The 15,749-nt window shown below is 53.4% G+C and overlaps 1 protein-coding gene across 3 annotated transcripts in view; it reads right to left on the bottom strand.

Annotated features, from left to right (window-relative positions):
• Positions 1 to 15,749, bottom strand: part of CEP152 (centrosomal protein 152) — a 1,079,595-nt gene that overhangs the window by 359,476 nt on the left and 704,370 nt on the right. The gene's annotated exons all lie outside the window — the stretch shown is intronic.

Genomic DNA, 15,749 nt, shown 5'->3' with positions numbered 1-15,749 from the left:
AAAAAAAAAACACATTCATAATACCACACCTTTTCTATCTACTATAGAGTCCCATTACCACGTGTATTTTTTTTTCTTAGCACACCACAACATCAAACTAGCAGTGTCATCACCAAAACACAAAATCAACCTTTAAAGTAGAATTAGAAAATGTGGGAAAACAGGCAGGGGTGGAGGGGGGGGCTCGATGGGGTTGGCGGTCAGTCAAGCTGTCTTTTAAGAGACAAATTAATTAGCAGAACAAAGTATTTCTCTTCAGTTTCATTAACATATGTCTTGGAGGATATATGAACTGCAGACTCCTCGCTTTTTTATTTCTCCTAGGCACCAGACTGGATCCAGTAGGTTTTTCAACCACATTCCCCACATCCAGACATGTACCGCCATTGGACTCCATAGCAGCTCAACTTCCGCAAATTAAGACAAAGCTGAATATGGATGCCACCTCTGGCATCAGTTTATTAGCCCATATATTCTATTTCGGAGCAACTCACAGACTTGAATGCCAACAATGAGATTGTTAGCTTGAAACCTTATGACGTACCAGAAGCACAAGTTACTACTTGTGTAACAATATATCTGTAAGAGACATTAGTTAGTGATAGATTCCTTACCTTAGTATATCCCCAAGCGTCAGACCGGATCCGCAAAGTTTTTCAGCAGTACCCCTGCGCGTCGGTAGGTGGCGTTGTGTGGCTCCGCGTCCGTCGGCATCGAAAGCGCCAAAATAACATCACAGAGACTATTTAGGCACCACCCATGCGCGCTGACGTCAGTTCTGTACACGACTTTCCGCGCCAGGAACATAGAGCCATGCTAGAAACTGACCACTGGTGCCATGAAACTAGGGCCCTGAAAGGGATGACCCTAACCCTAGAAATCAGTTTGCAGAACGGGGAGGATGGGTGGGGCGGTAAGGAATCTATCACTAAGTAATGTCTCTTACAGATATATCATTACACAAGTAGTAACTTGTGAATCTGAAAGAGACACGTTAGTGATAGATTCCTTACCTTAGAATAGATACCCCAGCAATACCAACCCCGGTGGTGGGTCTGCGAATAAGATTACACCAGAAAGTCACGGAGAACAGAACGGCCAAAGAAGCCGTCTCTCCGGACTGGACTGTCGAGGCAGTAATGCTTGGTAAATGTGTGCAGCGAGGCACACGTAGCTGCCTGACCAATGTCCTGCAATGGCAAGCAGTGTCCCAAGGCAGTAGTGGCTGCCGTCGCCCTGGTAGAATGGGCACACAGCCCTACAGGAGGCTCCTATTTAGCCAATGAGTAACATGCTTTGATGCACAGAACGACCCACCGAGAGATGGTCTGCTTGTGCATGGCCCGGCCTTTTTTGGTGCCCACGTAGCCAACAAAGAGCCGGTCACCCACCCGGAAATGTTGTATGCGCTTCAGATAGAACGAGAGCGCACGCTTTGGGTCCAGACGGTGGAGCCTCTCTTCCTCTTTTGAACGATGCGGAGGCGGAAAGAAGGTGGGCAAAGTGATGGTCTGCCCGATGTGGAAGGGCATGACAACCTTTGGCAAGAAAAAAGGACGGGTCCTTAAAACCACCTTGTCCGGATGAACAGAAAGGAAAGGAGGTTTAGAAGAAAGAGCCTGGAGCTCACTCACTCTTCTGGCAGAGGTGATAGCTACCAGGAAAGCAGTCTTTAGAGTGAGAAGACGTAAAGGACAGTTATGAAGGGGCTCAAAGGGAGCGCTCATCAGATAGGTCAAGACAAGATTTAAGTCCCATTGAGGCATTATGAACGGCACAGGAGAAAACGTGTGTGTAATGCCTTTCAGGAAACGGTTAACAACCGGGGACTTAAAGACAGAAGGCTGATCTGGAAGCCTTGGAAAGGCGGAGATAGCCGAAAGATAACCTTTGATAGTGTCCAGAACAGAGCCCTGCTGAGCAAAGGATAGTAGGAACAGAAGGACCTCAGAAAGAGGGGCAGAAAGGAGATCAACAGCCTTCGCTGTGCACCATGCCACAAATTTGTTCCACCTTCAGGCGTATACCATCTTAGTGGAGGGACGCCTGGCTGCCACAATGACATCACAGACTTCGGGAGGAAGATCGAAAGGTGTCAACTGTTGCCGCTCAATCTCCACGCATAGAGGTGGAGGCTGGACAGGTTCGGGTGGAGGACTGTCCCCTGCTGCTGCGACAGGAGATCCTCACGAAGAGACAGTTGGATCGGAGGATCGATCACCATGCTGAGTAGCTCGGGATACCAGTATCTTCGTGCCCAATCCAGAGCCACGAGGATGACTTGGGCCGGGTCGCGGCAAATCTTCTTCAGCACTCTGGGCAGAAGTGGGATAGGCGGAAAGGCGTACAACAGACCGCAGCACCACTCGCGACGAAAAGTGTCGCCGCGCGAGTGCCGCCTTGGAAATTCCAATGCGCAGAAATGATGACATTGCACGTTCTCTTTGGTGGCAAATAGATCTAACCAAGGCCCTCTCCACTGCAGAAAGAGACCTTGCGCCACGTCCGAGTACAGACGCCATTCGTGATCCATCAAGCACAGGTGGGTGAGTTCATCCGCCATGGCGTTCAGAGAACCTGCCAGTTGTTGAACCACCCAGGTAATGCCTTGATGTTCCAGCAATGTCCAGAGGCGCAGAGCCCCCTGAAATAGGGTCCACGACCACACCCTGCCCTGTTTGTTGCAATACCACATGGCGGTGGTGTTGTCCGTGAACACCTGCACTACACTTCCCTGGACAGAGGGAAGGAATGCCTGCAGCGCAAGTCGGATCGCCCGAGGCTCCAAAAGATTGATATGGAGCAGGGACTGCGCCAGAGACCAGAGGCCTCTAATCTCCGCCTCTCCCAAGTGGCCGCCCCATTCCAGGAGGGACGCATCCGTCACCTCTGTGTGCTCCGGTTGGGGAAGGGAGAGGGATCTGCCATTGACCCAATCGCGATTCGTGAGCCACCACTGCAATTGCCGTGCAGTGCCCTCCGAGACCGGGACATTATCGGACAGGTTGCCCTAATGCTGTGCCCACTGGAACTTCAGGCCCCACTGCAGAGCCCGCATATGCCACCTGGCATGTTGCACTAGCAGGATGCAGGAGGCCATCAGGCCCAGGAGCTGGAGGGTCATCCTGACTGAAACCCGGGATAGAGAATGAAAGATCTGATTCATAGCCTGAATATCCTGGACTCGCTGCTCGGGAGGATAAACCCGAAACTGCGTCGAATCCAGAACCGCTCCGATGAAGGGGAGCTTCTGAGAGGGACTCAGGTGCGACTTCGGCATATTGATGGAGATCCCCAGCGTGGTAGGGGAAGACTGACACCCCTGACCTGCTCAGATGAGCTGTGACCACCGCCATCACTTTCGTGAACACCCAAGGGGTGCTGGTAGGCCAAAGGGTAGCAAGGCATATGGAAAATACTCATAGCCTACCGTGAACCGCAGGTAACGCCGGTGGGCCAGCAGCACAGGGATGTGAAAATATGCATCCTGCAAGTCCAACGCTACCATCCAGCCTCCAGGGTCTAGGGCAGCCAAGACTTGAGCCAGAGTCAACATCTTGAACTTCTCCTTCAGGAGGGAGCGACTGACGTTTCTGAGGTCCAAGATGGAGCGCAGGTCCCCTTTCTCCTTCTTGGGGACCAGAAAGTAGTGGGATTAACAACCATGTCCTACTTCTGGCCCAGGAAAGAGCTCAATGGCCCCCATGGCCAAGAGGGCTGTGACTTCCTGTTGGAGAAACGCAAAGTGATCTCCCGACATACGGTGGAACTGAGGTGGCATGGCTGGGGGGGGTGCGGGGGTAGACTAGAAGGGGAAGCAGTAGCCCCTTTGGACGATTTGCAGCACCCACCTGTCTGAAGTAACAGAGCGCCAGTGGGGGAGGTGATGTTGAATCCTGCCACACACTGGCGTGGGGTGCACACCAAAGCTCGAACTAGAAAGGCTTTGAGGTGGATGTTGCGGGAGCGGAGGTGGAATGACCCGCCCGCTGGGCGCCTGTGCCGCTATGGTGGCCACTAGGCCCGCGGCCGCACTCAGTTTGGTTCTGCGCAGGCTTCTGGCTGAACGAACGTGCGGAGCGCCCCTTCCGTGGCCACAAAATGAACGAAAGCCGGGTGTGTGGTGGAGAGACCAAAGGACTTGGCCGTAGCCCGAGAGTCCTTGAAACGCTCCAGCGCACTGACTGCCTTATCGCCAGGCGAGTACCATCAAAGGGCATGTCCATGAGGGAACTCTGGACATCCCCCGAAAACCCTGTGGACTGCAGCCAGGCATGGCGACGCAAGGCCACCGTTGTGGAGATGGCTCTCCCCAAAGAGTCCGCGGTGTCCAGTCCACACCGAATGGCGAACTTCACGGCATCCTTTCCCTCCGCAACAGCTTGGGAAAGTACAGCCCGAACCTCCTCCGGGCACTGGGGCAGAGTCTGTGCCACTGTGTCCCACACAGCGTCAGAGTAGTGGCCTGTAAGAAAGTGGCTCTATATATACCGGACCAAAGTAAAGTACAATGTGTATAGAGTCCCCAATCCCCAGAGGTATAACAGAGGTTAAAGTCAGATCTGACCCTACTCTCTAATGTGGTAGCTTGGTCGAGCAGAAAGGCAGTATCAGAGGACAGTGTAAAGCATTTGTTGTACACACTCAGTCAGCAAAATGTTTCACACAATCACGAACTGAACTCTAGGCCAATTGTTTTTATATCAAAAGATATAGTTGTTTTTATTTTAGAACCAACATATACTTTTTTCAATATGAGTGACTTTGGGTAATTACTTTGCAGACAGGCAATAGACTTAGTAAGTACAATAGTTACTGGGGTTGCAATAGGCAACACAATTCTAAACACAAGTTAACATTGAGCTCAATGTTTTTTTTAAAATAAAAATGCAATAATTACTTTCAGGGTTACTTTGCTAACCACGGGACCGGATCCTGGATTCAGTCCCGGGACTTAAGCTGTAAACAGTTAAGTAAAAGCGTTTTGGTTACAGTTGTATTTTTTAAAGGATATAAATGTATTTTCAAAGTTGACACTTGGAAACTTTTCCGAGAAAAACTAGCAATGGTATCCTATGGAAGGAAATTTAGGTCACAGGTAAAGTAGGTTCTCGTTACTTTTGTAATCTAGTACTAAGAGAGGTAAGTATTTACTTTTCAGCTGTTAGTACGATTTTTAAGGAATATTTGTCATTTGCAAAAATCGACAGAAGAAATTTTTCAGTGAAAAACAGTCAATGGTTTCCTATGGATGAAAATGCAGGTAACTGGTAAGTACAGTTAAGATTACTTTTGCGGTTTAGCACTGAACTAGAAAGTACAGCACTGGCTTCTCTCCTGATCCCAGGTGAGTATTTCGGCTAATTTTAGAGGAATATTTTAAAGTTGCAAAAATCGACACTTAGAAGAAATTTCAGTGAAAACAAGTCAATATTAGCCTATGGAAGGAAAGTGAGTTATCAGCTTTCCGGTGAGTACTCGACTGGTGAGGTTAAGGTTCTGGGCATTGACTCAGGGGTCTCCCAGGATCGGAAAGGTACAGTTGTTACACCCTCAGCGGCACAGGGGCAGCCGGGCGCAGAGAGAGTAGGCCCAATGCAATCCAATTGAAGGTAGGGGGCCTTTGGTTGGTTACTGCAAGCAGGCAGGCCACGCGGCTGTAGGAGCTGAGCTCCTGGTCACTTACTCAGGGCAAGTGGGGGAAGTAGAGTCGGGTAGTAGTTGCACTTCCAGCGGCACTCTGGCGGCTGGGTGCAGGGTGATTTTGAGCCGTCGGGCGCTCAATGTTATCCAATAGGAACGTTACAAAGTGAACAAAGGCTGCAGGCTCGGGGACAGAGATTCTTCAGGTGCGACCACCACTTCAAGAGGTAAGTTGGGTTCTTGGAGAAGAGGGGAGTACCCCAAAGGAGGGCACAAGGGGCCGTGGGGTGCCAGGTGCAGGGGTGTCTGAGTGTTGGGAAATCTTACCCTCGGCTGGTCGCGGTTGGAGGGGTCCCTGGTTCTGAGGCTGCAGGCGTCGTCGAGGAGGGCCTTTGGGCACTGGACTTCGGGTCCCAGTCGCGAGGGGGACGTCCTCGTGGTCTTGGGTCACTCGGGCACGGGCTGGGCTCGGAGGGTGCAGAGTGGGCTAGATTCGCAGCTCCTGGCTGGCACCAGGGGTATGGTTGTTGGAGCAGAGCCTCTGCTCAGGGGAGTCCCAATGTTTGAGAGGTTCAAGGCAGGCACGTCCCCAGGGTTTCCAAGGTTGCTGTCCGCAGGAGTCACGTGGATTTAGCAGGGGCAGGTTCAAGGATCGACAGGCCAAGTCAGTTGGTGTCGTCCTGTTAGCAGCTGCACGGCGGGTCTTCTTCTTCTTGATCTTCTTTCTGGTTTTGTTATCGGGATCTGAGGATGGTTGGTTCACGGTGCCCATAAATACCGAATTTAGGGGCGTTACAGGTAGGGCAAGGGCAGGGACCAATAGGTCCCTGTCCTGGGGTGGGTAGACACCCTAGCCTGCTCCTCTCCTGTGGGAGGGGGGCAGGAGCCTAGCTGTGATTGGGCAGGGCTCCCCATCTTCAAGATGGCTGGAGCCCGGGGTCGTACTTCACCTCACCTCTCCCACCTGAGGGGTGTGGTTGGCAAAGGCTGGCACACCCCCCTTCCTGATGTAGGGTTTCCCGCCAGAGTGGGGGTCAGAACTGGTGTGGGCCAGTTGCTGAGTACAGCTAGTGGAATGGAGAAGTGCACAAAAGCGGCAGGCCATTGAAGCTTCCCCCTGCCCATCCTGGGGGAGGAGACCTAGCACCTCGCCCAGGATGTGCATTGTTGCAGGCCCAGGAGAGCGGGGGGCTCCAGCAACATGTCTGCTGTGTAGCAGCCTAGACAGCCTCTCAGTTCAGACGTGGACTGTAGGCTAGGTTTTCAGGGGGCATCTCTAAGATGCCCTCTGGTGCATTTTACATTAAATCCCACACTGGCATCGGTGTGGGTTTAATGTGCTGAGGAGTTTGATATCAAACTTGTCAGTCTTCAGTGTAGCCATTATGGTGCTGTGGAGTTCGTAATGACGACCTCCCAGTACCATATACTCCTAATGGCATCACTGCACTTACAGTGCCCAGGAATGGCCATGGGTACTGGAAGGGCACAGGGCTCATGCACCTGTGCCCACACCTGGTATAGGGCACCCAGCTAGAGGGGTGACTGAGGTATGTCAGAGCAGTGGGTGTTGTGGGCCTGGCACACAGGCATGTGTGCCATGTCGACTCTCTGTTTAGTTCTGCACTTAAACACTCAGCCTGCAAAGGCAGTGTGTGGGTGTCAGGGTACAGGGCCCCTAAGGGTGGCACAATAAGGGCTGCAGCCCTTAGGGGTTTTCTCTGGTCTCCATGCCCTGGGTACCTAGGGTACCATTTACTAGGGGCTGACAGGTGGCCAGAGATGCCAATTGGGTTTTGGTTTCAACACAGTTTTAGGGAAGGAACACAGGCCCTGGGTACCTGGTTGGCAGGAGCCCTGGGCACACTCAGTCAAAGCACATCAGCAGTTCAGCAAAAAGTGGGAGCATACCAATGCAAGACAGATGGCACTTTCTCACACGGCCCAAGAGGCATGCAGTGTTGACTGACCGCAGCACAAGGCTGGCAGAGGAAAACAACTTCTTGACAAACTGCTCCAGCTTTTTCGATTCCTTATCCGGCGGAGCGGTAGGGAATGCACTTTGTGGATGATTTGTTAAAAAGGCAGGGTCACCCGGTGCCGGGCGATGACGCCTGGCCACGTTTTTATCCACAGGAACCCCTGTGCTGGTCTAGACCAGGTGCCCCTCAAAACATCCGTCAAGGACTCATTGAACGGAAGCAGAGGTTCCATAGAACTTGCCGCCGGCTGAAGCAATTCAGTAAGGAGGTTCGTCTTGAAGGTAACAGTAGGCAGATGAAGGTCAAGAGCATCAGCTGCTCTACGGAGCACCAGAGTGTATGTGGCGCCTTCCTCATTGACAGCGGGAGGAGTCACAAACCCAGGCTCAGAGGAGAGGTCAAGGCCACCTGCATCCTCCAAGTCCTCCGCCCACCCAACTTCGGACTCACACTGCCATGCAAGAGGGTTCTCTGACACCTCCCAGTCATCCCCGTCCTCCACGGTCCGAGGCACAGGCTGCAGCAGCGGGGGAGGCACAGGGCAAAAGAAATGCTCCAACGGCGCTGTGGCTCCAATTAGGGTCCTAAGCCGGAGCAAAATTGCCCGGAAACTCAGGCAAGGGCGGAGGTGGGACAAACGGAACCCATTGTGACGCTGGACTTGCCGGCAGACGACCTTGCGGCTCCGACGGCGGAGCCGGTGGCAAGCAAGGGCCCTCAATAGGGACTGCAGGGCTCGAATGCGCGCCGGCGGGAGCCCTAGGCCTAAAAAGGGGGTCCATGGTGGCAAGGAATTTTTGCACTGGGCCGGAGTCACTGACTGACCCGCGTAGGGTGGGTAGGCCGCGGGACTCTCCGGTTCCAACGGAGCCGCAGGGGAAGGACCACTGGCCCCCTCGTCCACATCCGGAGACCGACGTGGAGAGGTCGGAGAGCGTGCACGCTTCTTCGACTTTTTCTTGTGTCGTCTCTTACCCGATTCAGAGGGTGAAGACTTGGACCCCGAGAAGCGATGATGATGATGGTTCCGCGGTCGGTCCCTCGAACGACCTCTGGACCTCGAATGGCGCGGAGACGACTGCCGGGCCTCCAGCAGCTTTCGGGGACCGCTCCCGCAAAGCCTTCGGAGCCATGGCTAGACAGTCGGAACATGACCTGGAGTTATGGTCGCGCTCCAAACAGTAGAGTCAGATGCCATGGGGATCGGCCACCGACATCGTACGGCGGCAGGCCCACAGGATTTAAACCCATGCATCCCTACGTGGCACCAGGAGTCAAAGACTATAAGCACAAGTTACTACTTGTGTAACGATATATCTGTAGGAGACATTAGTTAGTGATAGATTTCTTACCTTAGAATATCCCCAGGTGTCAGACTGGATCTGGAAAATTTTGCGTAGCAATACGCCCGCGTCCGTCGTCGGCGGCGTTAGCGCCGGAATGACGTCGGAGTACTTAGACGCCGCCCATGCGCGCTGACGTCAGTTCTGATACACAGCTTTTCAGCGCCAGATACGCAGATCCATGATAGAACCAACACTGGTGCCATGAAACTAGGGCCCTGAAAGGGGATGACCTTAACCCTAAATACCGGTTCGCAGAACGGGGAGGATGGGTGAGTCGGTAAGGAATCTATCACTAACTAATGTCTCTTACAGATATATCGTTACACAAGTAGTAACTTGTGCATCTGAAAGAGACACGTTAGTGATAGATTCCTTACCTTAGAATAGATACCCCAGCAATACCAACCCCGGTGGTGGGTCTGCGTACCAATAATCACACCAGAAAGTCCTGGAGGACGGAACGGCCAAAGAAGCCATCCCTCCAGACTTGGCTGTCCAGGCAGTAGTGTTGTGCAAACGTGTGCAGCGAGGCCCACGTAGCTGCCTGGCAAATGTCCTGCAAGAGCACTCCTCGGCCCAGGGCAGTGGTAGTCGCCATGGCCCGAGTGGGATGAGCCCTCAATCCAACAGGGGGCTCCTTCTTAGCCAAGGAGTAACACGCCTGGATACACAAGATGATCCACCGAGAGATGGTCCGCTTGTGCACCGCCTTTCCCTTCTTAGCGCCCATGTAACCAACAAAGAGTTGGTCATCCACCCGGAACTGGCGTGTGCGATCCAGATAGTAAGAGAGCGCACGTTTTGGGTCCAGACGGTGGAGCCTCTCTTCCTCTTTCGAGGGACCCTCCTGACTCGCTAAGAGGCGGTCGCTCCCCACGCTCCTGGCATCGTAGCGCTATCACGCTCCCTGCTAATTGCTGCTGTCGGCTGATTTGCACATCGCTCGCTTTGCAGAAATTGCCGTGTAATATTGTCTGTGCTTGTCTGATAGATCGTAGCGCTGCATTCATTTTACATTGTTCCCAGCCATCTTGTTGTTGTAATATTGTCTGTGCTTGTCTGATAGAACTCAGCGCTGCATTCATTTTACATTGTTCCCAGCCATCTTGTTGTTGTAATATTGTCTGTGCGTGTCTGATAGATCGTAGCGCTGCATTCATCTTACATTGCTCCCAGCCATTTTGTTATTGTTGTGCCTCGTAGCCTGTCCCTCCGCCCCGCTCCCGCCTTCCAGCTGCTCCTCCCTCCCACAGATAGTCGTAGTTCGTGCCGTCCTCACTAGCGCTGTGACCCTCCTGACTCGCTCAGAGGTGGTCGCTCCCCACGCTCCCTGGCTCGTGGTATCGTAGCGCTATCACGCTCCCTGCTAATTGCGGCTGTCGGCTGATTTGCACATCGCTCGCTTTGCAGAAATTGCCGTGTAATATTGTCTGTGCTTGTCTGATAGATCGTAGCGCTGCATTCATTTTACATTGTTCCCAGTCATCTTGTTGTTGTAATATTGTCTGTGCTTGTCTGATAGAACTCAGCGCTGCATTCATTTTACATTGTTCCCAGCCATCTTGTTGTTGTAATATTGTCTGTGCGTGTCTGATAGATCGTAGCGCTGCATTCATCTTACATTGCTCCCAGCCATTTTGTTATTGTTGTGCCTCGTAGCCCGTCCCTCCGCCCCGCTCCCGCCTCTCAGCTGCTCCTCCCTCGCCCCACCCCCCTCCACTATCCACTTATGACATATGTTTGTGCGCGCAGCATTCACGCGCAGCGATCGAGCCCCATGCGCGCCGAAGGTGTGCCAAAGGTAAGCCCGTCTACGCCCGTCCACGCCTGGACCGCGCCAAGCGCCAGACCCCCTGGTCCCCGCAAAATCCACTCCTCCCGCATAACGTATGATCCCGCTACCCTCTCAGCACTCAATCCCGGCCGTCTCCCAGACTGCTATCAAGCCGCCCCAAGACACACCCATGGACCCTTCACCTGCCACTCCTGCAAATTCGACTGCATCAGGACCCACACCAAATCCACAGACTCCAAACAGAGCGCTGACGTCAACCACCTTAAATGCATCCTACTCAACACCCGCTCGATCCACAGACACGCCATTGACCTTTGGAACCTACTCGACACCACTTCGCCGGATGTCGCCTTTCTTACAGAAACCTGGATGAACGCCTCATCAGCTCCCGACATCGCCATAGCCATCCCGGACGGCTACAAGATCATCCGAAAGGACCGCACCAACCAAACAGGAGGAGGCATCGCCATCGTCCATAAGAACACCATCCTCATCACGACCAGTTCCGACGATAACCTCGCTACCGCCGAACACCTTCACTTCCAGATCCACACCGACCCCAAGACCACACTCAGAGGCACCCTCATCTACAGGCCACCAGGACCCCGCACACAATTCAGCGAAGAGATCGCCGACTTCATCAGCCCACACGCCCTCCCTTCCGAGGACTACATTCTACTGGGAGACCTCAACTTCCACCTGGAAAAGAAAAACGACAACAACACCACCACCCTTCTGCACAACCTGGCCAACCTCGGACTCGAACAACTTGTTGATACCCCCACTCACTATGCCGGGCACACGCTCGACCCAATCTTCACCTCCAGCAAGCACGTCTCCTTCAATCACACCACAGCTCTCCATTGGACGGACCACAGCTGCGTTCACTTCAACTACAAAAAGACCACGATCCACAACCTCCCTCAACCAATTCCCTGAAGAAACTGGAACAAAATTACCACCGACCAACTCCTCACATCGCTTCACCAAAACCCTCCTGCCAAATCATCGGACCCAAACCAAGCAGCCACCAACCTCACACAATGGATCACCCACAGCGCCGACGAACTAGCACCCCTGAAAGTCCATCAAATCAAGCAAGGTAGCAAAAAAGCCCCCTGGTTCAACGACGACCTCAAGAAATCCAAGAAGTTCTGTCGCACCCTCGAGAAAGCCTGGAGAAAAAACCCTACCACTGACAACCTGACCACCTTCAAGAACGCCACCCGTAAACACCACCAACTGATCCGATCCACCAAGAAATCAGCATTCAAGGATCCACTTGACAACAACGCCCACAACAGCAAGGAACTATTCAACATCGTCAAAGAATTCACCAATCCCACCGCCGGCACCAACGACATCACTCCCTCCCAAGACCTCTGCGACTCCCTAGCCTCATTCTTCCATAACAAAATCGCCGACATACATAACAACTTTGAAATCCAACCTGGAGACCAGTCCTCTCCAACCACCTCCGAACCAAAACCCCCCTCCAACAACGTTTGCGCCTGGAACCCAATCACCACTGAAGACACCATCCGCCTGAGGAACTCCATCCACTCAGGATCACCAACCGACCCATGTCCCCACCACATTTTCAACAAAGCAGACTCCATCATCGCACCCCACCTCCGCGAGGTCATCAACTGCTCCTTCAACTCCGCCACCTTCCCGGAAAGCTGGAAACATGCCGAACTCAGCGCCCTTCTGAAGAAACCCACAGCAGATCACACTGAACTTAAGAACTACCGCCCCATCTCGCTCCTCCCATTCCCTCCCAAAGTAATTGAGAAAGCCGTCAAAAATCAGCTCGCCGCCTTCCTCGAATCCAACAAATCACTCGACCCCTCACAGTCCGGCTTCCGAGCCAAACACAGCACCGAAACCGCCCTCATCGCAGCAACAGACGACATTCGAACTCCACTGGACAACGGAGAAAAAGCTGCCCTCATCCTAATTGACCTCTTCGCTGCCTTCGACACAGTCTGTCATAGCACCCCATACAACGCCTCAGCAACGTCGGAATACAAGGAAAAGCATTGGACTGGATCATCTCGTTCCTCGCCGGAAGAACCCAGAGAGTCCGCCTTCCCCCTTTTAGATCAGAGGCCACGGAAGTCATCTGCAGCGTACCACAAGGATCATCACTCAGTCCCACCCTCTTCAACGTATACATGATTCCCCTCGCATCCATCGCGCGCCAACACAACCTCAACATCATCTCCTACGCAGACGACACCCAGCTGATCCTCTCCCTCACCAAAGATCCAAAAACCGCCAAAACCAACTTACACGAAGGAATGAAAGAAGTTGCCGAGTGGACGAAGAACAGCTGTTTAAAACTGAACTCGGACAAAACGGAAGTCCTCAGCTTAGGCTCATCCCCCTCTGCTTGGGACGACTCATGGTGGCCACCGGCCCTGGGTACCGCACCCATACCTACGGACCACGCACGTAACCTGGGCTTCATCCTGGACTCCTCCCTCTCGATGACCAGACAAGTCAACTCCGTCTCATCATCCTGCTTCAACATCCTACGCATGCTCAAAAAAATCTTCCGCTGGATCCCCACAGAAACAAGAAAAACGGTCACCCACGCACTGGTCACAATCCGACTGGATTGCGGAAACACCCTCTACGCCGGAACCACAGCCAAACTACAGAAGAAACTCCAACGCATCCAAAATACCTCAGCCAGACTCATACTCGACATTCCCCGTCAAAGCTCACATTTCCGGTCACCTGAAAAACCTCCACTGGCTCCCCGTCAACAAGAGAATAACGTTCCATCTCCTCACCCACGCACACAAAGCCCTCTACGACCTAGGACCCGAATGCCTCAAAACGCGCCTGTCCTTTTACACCCCCACCCGTCAACTTCGATCGTCCAACCAAGCCCTCGCTGCAGTCCCGCGCATCCACAGATCCACCATGGGGGGAAGATCCTTCTCCTACTTAGCGGCCAAGACATGGAATTCTCTCCCCACCCACCTCCGCCTTACACAGAACCACCTCTCCTTCAAAAAGCAACTAAAAACTTGGTTATTCGACAAGTAATTTACCCCTTACACAGTACCACCTCTCCTTCAAAAGCAACTAAAAAAAACTTGGCTATTCGACAAGTAAATTTACCCCCTCCCCCAAGCGCCTTGAGACCCTCTGGGTGAGTAGTGCGCTATACAAATTTTGGAACTTTGATGCGGAGGCGGAAAGAAGGTGGGCAAGGTAATGGACTGCCCGATGTGGAAGGCCGTGACAACCTTGGGCAGGAAAGAGGGTCTTGACCGCAACACAACCTTGTCTGGATGGACAGAGAGGAAAGGAGGTGTGGAAGAAAGAGCCTGGAGCTCACTCACTCTCCTGGCAGAGGTGATGGCAACCAGGGAAGCAGTCTTCAGAGTAAGAAGACAGAGAGGCCAGTTATGGAGCGGCTCAAAGGGAGCACACATTAGGTAAGTAAGAACAAGATTCAAGTCCCACTGGGGCATCACGAAAGGAACAGGAGGGAACATGTGTGTGATGCCCTTCAAAAACCTATTTACAATTGGGGACTTGAACAAGGAAGGCTGATCAGCTAGCCTTAAGAAGGCGGAACGGGCAGAAAGGTACCCCCTGATAGTGCCCAGAGCAGAGCCCTGCTGGGCAAGAGAAAGAAGGAAGAGGAGAACCTCAGAAAGGGGTGCAGAGAGTGGATCCACAGCCTTTGCTGTGCACCATGCCACAAATCTGTTCCACCTGCAGGCGTATACCGACTTTGTGGAGGGACGCCTGGCTGCCAGAATGACATTACAGACTTCAGAAGGCAAGTCAAATGGCCTCAACTGCCGCCGCTCAATCTCCAAGCTTGTAGGTGGAGACTGGACAGGTTTGGGTGGAGAACCGTCCCCTGCTGCTGCGACAGAAGGTCCTCCCGAAGAGGCAGATGAATCGAGTCAAATGGCCTCAACTGCCGCCGCTCAATCTCCAAGCTTGTAGGTGGAGACTGGACAGGTTTGGGTGGAGAACCGTCCCCTGCTGCTGCGACAGAAGGTCCTCCCGAAGAGGCAGATGAATCAGGGGATCGACTGACATGCTGAGTAGCTCGGGATACCAGTATCTTCGTGCCCAGTCCGGAGCCACAAGGATAACCTGGGCCCGGTCGCGCCTGATCTTCTTCAGCACTCTGGGCAGAAGTGGTATAGGCGGAAAGGCATACAATAGACCGCAACTCCACTCGCGACGCAAAGCGTCTCCGAGCGAGTGCCGCCTTGTAAATTCCAACGTGCAGAACTGATGACATTGCACTTTCTCTTCTGTGGTGAATAGATCTGACCAAGGCTCTCCCCACTGCTGAAAGAGGCCTTGCGCCACGTCCGAGTTCAGACGCCATTCGTGATCCATCATGCAGCGACGGCTGAGTTTGTCCGCCCTGGCATTCAGAGAACCTGCCAGGTGTTGAACAACCAGGGTCACGCCCTGATGTTCCAGCCACTCCCAGAGGCGCAGAGCCTCCTGGCATAGGGTCGAGACCCCACCCGCCCTGTTTGTTGCAGTATCACCTGGCGGGGGTGTTGTCCGTGAACACATGCACTACACTCCCCCGGACAGAGGGGAGGAATGCCTTCAGTGGTAGTCGGATCGCCCGCAGCTCCAAAAGGTTGATATGGAGCCGGGACTCCGCCGGAGACCAGAGGCCTCTGATCTCCGCCTCTCCCATGTGGCCTCCCCAGCCCTGGAGGGACGCGTCCGTCACAACCACGTGTTCCGGGTGGGGTAGGGAGAGGGATCTGCCACTGACCCAATCGCGGTCCGTGAGCCACCACTGCCACTGTCTTGCAGTGCCCTCCGAGATCAAGACATGATCAGACAAGTTGCCCTGATGCTGGGCCCACTGAAACTTCAGGTCCCACTGCAGAGCCCGCATCTGCCACCGGGCGTGATGCACCAGAAGGATGCAGAAGGCCATCAGCCCCAGAAGCCGCAGCGCCAACCTGACCGAGA

This window comes from Lissotriton helveticus, chromosome 3_2 (genome assembly GCF_964261635.1).
Source record: "Lissotriton helveticus chromosome 3_2, aLisHel1.1, whole genome shotgun sequence".
Taxonomy (NCBI): domain Eukaryota; kingdom Metazoa; phylum Chordata; class Amphibia; order Caudata; family Salamandridae; genus Lissotriton; species Lissotriton helveticus.
The sequence above is the reverse complement of the archived record's forward strand: the minus strand, read 5'-3'. Positions and strand labels throughout refer to the sequence as shown.